The sequence below is a fragment of the Haliotis asinina genome, chromosome 1, assembly GCF_037392515.1.
Source record: "Haliotis asinina isolate JCU_RB_2024 chromosome 1, JCU_Hal_asi_v2, whole genome shotgun sequence".
NCBI classification, from domain to species: domain Eukaryota; kingdom Metazoa; phylum Mollusca; class Gastropoda; order Lepetellida; family Haliotidae; genus Haliotis; species Haliotis asinina.
The window spans coordinates 29,783,046-29,789,336 of record NC_090280.1 but is presented as its reverse complement, the minus strand read 5'-3'; positions in this window follow the sequence as shown (position 1 = coordinate 29,789,336).

The window sequence follows — 6,291 nt, the reverse complement described above, 5'->3', positions numbered from 1 at the left end:
TTGTAGACTGGTAAAGTCATCACACAGCGTTGTGGGCGGTTTTTTTGTAGACTGGTAACGTCATGACACAGCGTTGTGGGCGGGTTGTAGACTGGTAAAGTCATGACACAGCGTTGTGGGCGGGTTGTAGACTGGTAAAGTCATGACACAGCGTTGTGGGAAGGTTGTAGACTGGTAAAGTCATGACACAGCGTTGTGGGCGCGTTGTAGACTGGTAAAGTCATGACACAGCGTTGTGGGCGGGTTGTAGACTGGTAACGTCATCACACAGCGTTGTGGGCGGGTTGTAGACTGGTAACGTCATGACACAGCGTTGTGGGCGGGTTGTAGACTGGTAAAGTCATGACACAGCGTTGTGGGCGGGTTGTAGACTGGTAACGTCATGACACAGCGTTGTGGGCGGGTTGTAGACTGGTAAAGTCATGACACAGCGTTGTGGGCGGGTTGTAGACTGGTAAAGTCATGACACAGCGTTGTGGGCGGGTTGTAGACTGGTAAAGTCATGACACAGCGTTGTGGGCGGGTTGTAGACTGGTAAAGTCATCAAACAGCGTTGTGGGCGGGTTGTAGACTGGTAAAGTCATGACACAGCGTTGTGGGAGCGTTGTAGACTGGTAAAGTCATGACACAGCGTTGTGGGCGGGTTGTAGACTGGTAAAGTCATGACACAGCGTTGTGGGCGGGTTGTAGACTGGTAACGTCATGACACAGCGTTGTGGGCGGGTTGTAGACTGGTAACATCATGACACAGCGTTGTGGGCGGGTTGTAGACTGGTAACATCATGACACAGCGTTGTGGGCGGGTTGTAGACTGGTAAAGTCATGACACAGCGTTGTGGGAGGGTTGTAGACTGGTAACATCATGACACAGCGTTGTGGGCGGGTTGCAGACTGGTAACATCATGACACAGCGTTGTGGGCGGGTTGTAGACTGGTAAAGTCATGACACAGCGTTGTGGGCGGGTTGTAGACTGGTAACGTCATGACACAGCGTTGTGGGCGGGTTGTAGACTGGTAAAGTCATGACACAGCGTTGTGGGCGGGTTGTAGACTGGTAACATCATGACACAGCGTTGTGGGCGGGTTGTAGACTGGTAACATCATGACACAGCGTTGTGGGCGGGTTGTAGACTGGTAACGTCATTTTATCACAACATTATAACAACGTTTCAAATTTACGTTGAAGAAACGTTAGGCTTTGGTCTCCTTACAACTCTTAAACAACGTTTCTTATATTTCGTTGTCACGAAGTTTTCTTTAAAACTTTGAGATTCTTTCTTCACTGTTCAGCTACTGCTTCAGTAATGTTTCATTATGCAGTTAGAAATAGGAATCTAAGACGCACCTCCCTCGAAAGCATTTTGCGATTTCGCATGATAATGAGGTAGACAGTCACGTGATCGCGTGACGTCATATTGACAGCAGCAACATCAAAACACAGAAATTGCAGCGGTACCGAGCGTGTTCGCTTACAAAGGTCAACTTTTATTTTGGCAAATATATCAACCCATGATGTAAAGCCTGGATTTGGATGTTATACCAGACGCAGATGATATCACATACGCACAAACATTTTAGTTTGAAAGTAAACTAACAGGCAAAATCATTTTTAAACTAACGTTTCCGCAGTGACGGACACTGTCATAAAGTGAAAACATTCGCCAAAACACATTATGTGACCGTGTAGCAAGGAATACGTTTCAGTGAATTTCGTGCTGGCATGAAACATTTGAAAAAAGAATACACTGACTTTGCTGCAAATATCCATGCACGATTGCTGTATAAATACAAATGAGGAACAGTTGTTACGGTTAATAAATTGCCGTGACAAAAGGTACAGGAAATCCCTGTTTTAACCAGCAAAATACAAGTCTAAAATATTCAAATATTGAGCAAACAATGAGTAAGTTACAGTGATTCACAATACTGATTTGTTGTACCATTCAGTTGAGTCACAAGTCTAAGGTAATGAGTCACAAACATCAAATATTAACTCCCCATAGTCTCGGCATTATACGGAGACCTGTTACCCCAAATGAAGCTTGTTTCCAATGAGAGAGCAGTCAGCAAGGAGTGTCAATCTTGAATGTAGATTGTTGGCCAGATGATGTTGACAAACTGACGCTGATAGGCAGAGTTAGGGTTGCGCGATAAAACCGGTTTACCGTTATTTCCCGGTTCAGATATGAAATCAATGGGTATTGAGATACCTTCATCGAAAACCGGTTTTACGATAAGCGTTCGGAAAACTTCGTAACACTCGGAAATCTTCGGATATTTCAGTTTTTCACACAGGAAAATCAAGTTAAGTTCTATTTGAAATTGTGTTCTTAATTTGTGTTCAAGTGTTTCGTAATGTTTTTGATCTGGATGTTATAAATATTTACCCATTAATGACCAGTGATCTCTGATATGTCCTGACCAGATCAAGTTGCAGTCTGAATCCTGGTCTCTGTTGAGAGTGGAAAGCTAGTAACCACTATTTTGATGTGAAGTTGTTCCTTTCCGTATTTCCTTCATTCTGACATGATTAAAAGTTTAGATTAAAACTTACTCATAGTGATTTTGTTGCGTTTTCTGTAATTTCAATTAAACGAGGATCTATCTATCTATCTATCTATCTATCTATCTATCTATCTATCTATCTATCTATCTATCTATCTATCTATCTATCTATCTATCTATCTATCTATCTATCTATCTATCTATCTATCTATCATATACAACCCCAATTGTAACATTCCGCCTCGGGTTGCTTCCGGTGGTGCTTGCACTGGACGAGTTTCCAGTGTATATAAACACAGTCAGGTTCATTGTATTTATGCTTGGTTTTTAGACTGGGAGAAGTAATACCATTTACATGGTATTCAGAAACTACTACTAATGTCGTGTGAACTAATGCACATCCTTTTACCTGAGGAAACTTAAATACTGCACCAGTGATAAATTAATATTAATATTGCTTGTTTATTGTAAACAAATTACGTCATGAGGATTGTGACGTAGCTCTAGTCAGTTAGCAGTTGTTGACAGTTAGTTGTCGATTTTTGTGACGAATGCCAGTCGCTGTTTTCTGAGGTGAAGAAGTTTCCGCTCCACAGAAATTCCACCTGTAAATACCGGGAGCAACACTAAGTGTTCTATTTCCGAGCTTTGTTTGAGACTTTCTTGGGTAGACGAATATTCGTCGATATTGAGTGAAGCGTCACAGAAATCTCTATGGGAGCCGCACTGAAAAAACCTTAGATTCTCTTTATATTCTGTCGCTATATTTGACCGTAGTGATCTTGTTAATTGTTTAAATTACGTGTTGTCAAGTTATTTATTAATCGGCAAGAAGTGTAATTAATTGGATAAAATCTATCTATCCACCCACGTAATGACAGCATTCATCTGAATATGCTGTCAAATGCCGTGTAAGCAATAAAAATAGTTGCTATCCATACAAATTGTCATGTATGCATGTTCGTCCAACTTCTAAATGCCTCTAAAAATCATTTTTGAATTCTCAAATGGTAATATTCTAGTTGACAAATACGTCGATTTGTTACCACTTACAGTTTGGTTTATGATAGATCCTCCACTGGTTTAACTGCTTATCATAGTGACAGAGATAATATTTTGGCAACATGTTCAAGATAATTATGTAGACTACCTATCAAAAGGTTTGACTTGTGTAACATCTTTTAGTGGCTACCTATATTTCGTCACCACTGTATGTTACATTCTGCTTGATTTTGGTACAAGAATCTGTACCGAAACGTCGCACTCTCGTAACAAAGTTGCTATCAATAATGTTTGTCATTTTTACTAGTCCTTCTTCAGTCAACAGTTCTAAACTAAATTTTGCAGAATATTCCATACCGTTTAAAGGTACTGTGTACACATGAACTGATTTGTGTATTGTAAAACAAATTCCTAACGTTGAAAATATTATTGTGCTGATTTCAATAAATCATAAAAATCAGTATAAACTGGCGAATTCGTTACAAAACATTACAACAACTGTTCACATGCACGGTATTTGCACATTCCCAAAGTGGAGAAATTCATCTTTGATGTAACACAGTTTGTAAATGATGCCTTACAGGAGAGTATTCTCACCCCTTGAAATTCCGTCAAAGTCAAACGTACGTTTCTGATACTGTAACAACGTTGTTTCGGTTAGGGCTTATGAGCGTTAACAAACAAACAAAACAAACAAACAAACAAAAAAGTCAGGCCTTGTTGATGAATTGAATTGAACAGTACTATTTACTTTTACAAACTTTACCACAAATGATGCAGCCGTAAGCAAGTTTAGAACAGATAATAAATACTGCTCTGTGTAGCTGATGGAAGGTTTCCGATCCCCTCCATATGTCTAGTTATTAACAGTTTTGATATTTGCACCAGGCACCAGTTCTTTAAAATGATACCTATGAACTCAGTTCCTGTACAGCAATAACAAATTTTACCTTTGTTTGATCCAAGACTGGTTGAGATGGAGTCTGGCTTTCTGCACATCAATTTTGACACATGAGGAACATTGCAGAAAACCTGTTGGTTGGTTAGCTTGTTGTTTAACGCTCCGCTCAGTAGCATTCAAATCATGTGGCGGCGGTCTGCTAATAATGATGTATGGACTAGACAATCCAGTGATCAACAGCATGCGCATCATTCTACGCAAATGAGATACGATAAAATGTGTCAGCCAATTCAATTCTATTTAATTCTTTATTGTGTGAAAGGCCATAGACCAATATACGAAAAACTAATTAATTCATTTCTTTACAAAATACATTGTAAATAAATAGGGCTACTTTGTGTTGTTTTGGAGGCTCTCCGCGGGAAAGTAAGGAAGACAATAGCTTAACATTAATTAAGAGACAGTTGTGGTAGATACTTATTTCAGCGAGTCTGACCACCCGATCACCTCTTATGAAAAGCATGGATTACTGAAGATTAATTCTAATCCAGGTCTTTCGGAGAAGTAGAGTACGATGTAGATGTTTGACTGCCAACCAGTGCTGCAGCAAGTGGTTCTTCCGAGCTGATCCAGATCAATTCCGTCTGATATGAAGCGGACGTAGTTTGTGCTGACCTGGACTTCCTTTCACAAAGCACAAAGGTGATCGTAAGTCACTAAGGTAACCTTAGCACAATTTAGCCTCAGAATTCTTTATTCATTTTGCCAAGTAGGATGAAACCTAGCTGAGGCTATGCGTACCCCGCCACAGTTTACATAGTGTTTGTTGGATGTCAGTATGATCATTACTATCGCCTGTGCTTTTGCAAACCTAACAGTGACTACAGTACAGCATCGACGTACACTGGGGACCTACGCCCCTACTCAAATTTTCACATTCACAGCATTGGTGGATTGTGGCAGTGATGATCTGGTAAGCGTAAACTAGTATGTATTCGATGCATCAATTGTCGAATCCTCCTTTCTGGTGAAGCGTTCTACAGAAGAGACTCCTTTGTGTTTTATTTCTGCTGTTACTTCCTGTTCCGACCTGTCAAACAAGGAACTGGTCCTGTCACGTACAATGTGTCGGCAGGAGTTGAGCGATATATGTTTGCATTACTTTTGGTATTTAACAACACTTGTATACCACATAAATGACAAACCTGTAAATAGATATTGAATGTCAGCATCGCCAGATTTACCACTGGAACAGGACAATTATGAGATGGTGCGTAAGTTCCAAATCTTTCAAAGTTAATTTTCAGCTCAACAGATTTTTAAACGCAGTCTTTTCGTTCCTTTAAAATTTGACTGAAGTGAGTTTCATGTCCTTGTGTTCCATAGTATGGTGATCTACCTTCAGTTGTTGGCGATCTAGAGTCCATTTTTATACTGAATTGTCCTATTTTGAAATCCAATGTATTTCTCGACCCCTTCGTTGACAGTTCCTTTTCAGAATTTATAGGAATTTATAATTCAAAACTTTAGTCACGATATGGCATCGATATTGCCGATGTGATTATCAGACTTGACTCATGCGCTCACTAAACAAATATACACAAAAGAATTTCCATATATGTATTTTTACCTTTGAAGCAATGCAGAACGTTTTCATTGTACATGTATATGGTTTCCATGCACAGGACATGGCGTGACCAGCCATGATGGAATGGGCCCGTTCTACCAAGCGTGAAGTCAAGGTCAAAGTGGTGTGTTGGGCAGTAGGAGCACTGCTCCCGGTTCCTGTACCCTCAACCACAAGAATCCTTTCCTCCGTCGACACAAGAGCGCAACCACCTCTTATCACCAGCAAGCACAAGGAGGAAGAACTGTTATCTTTA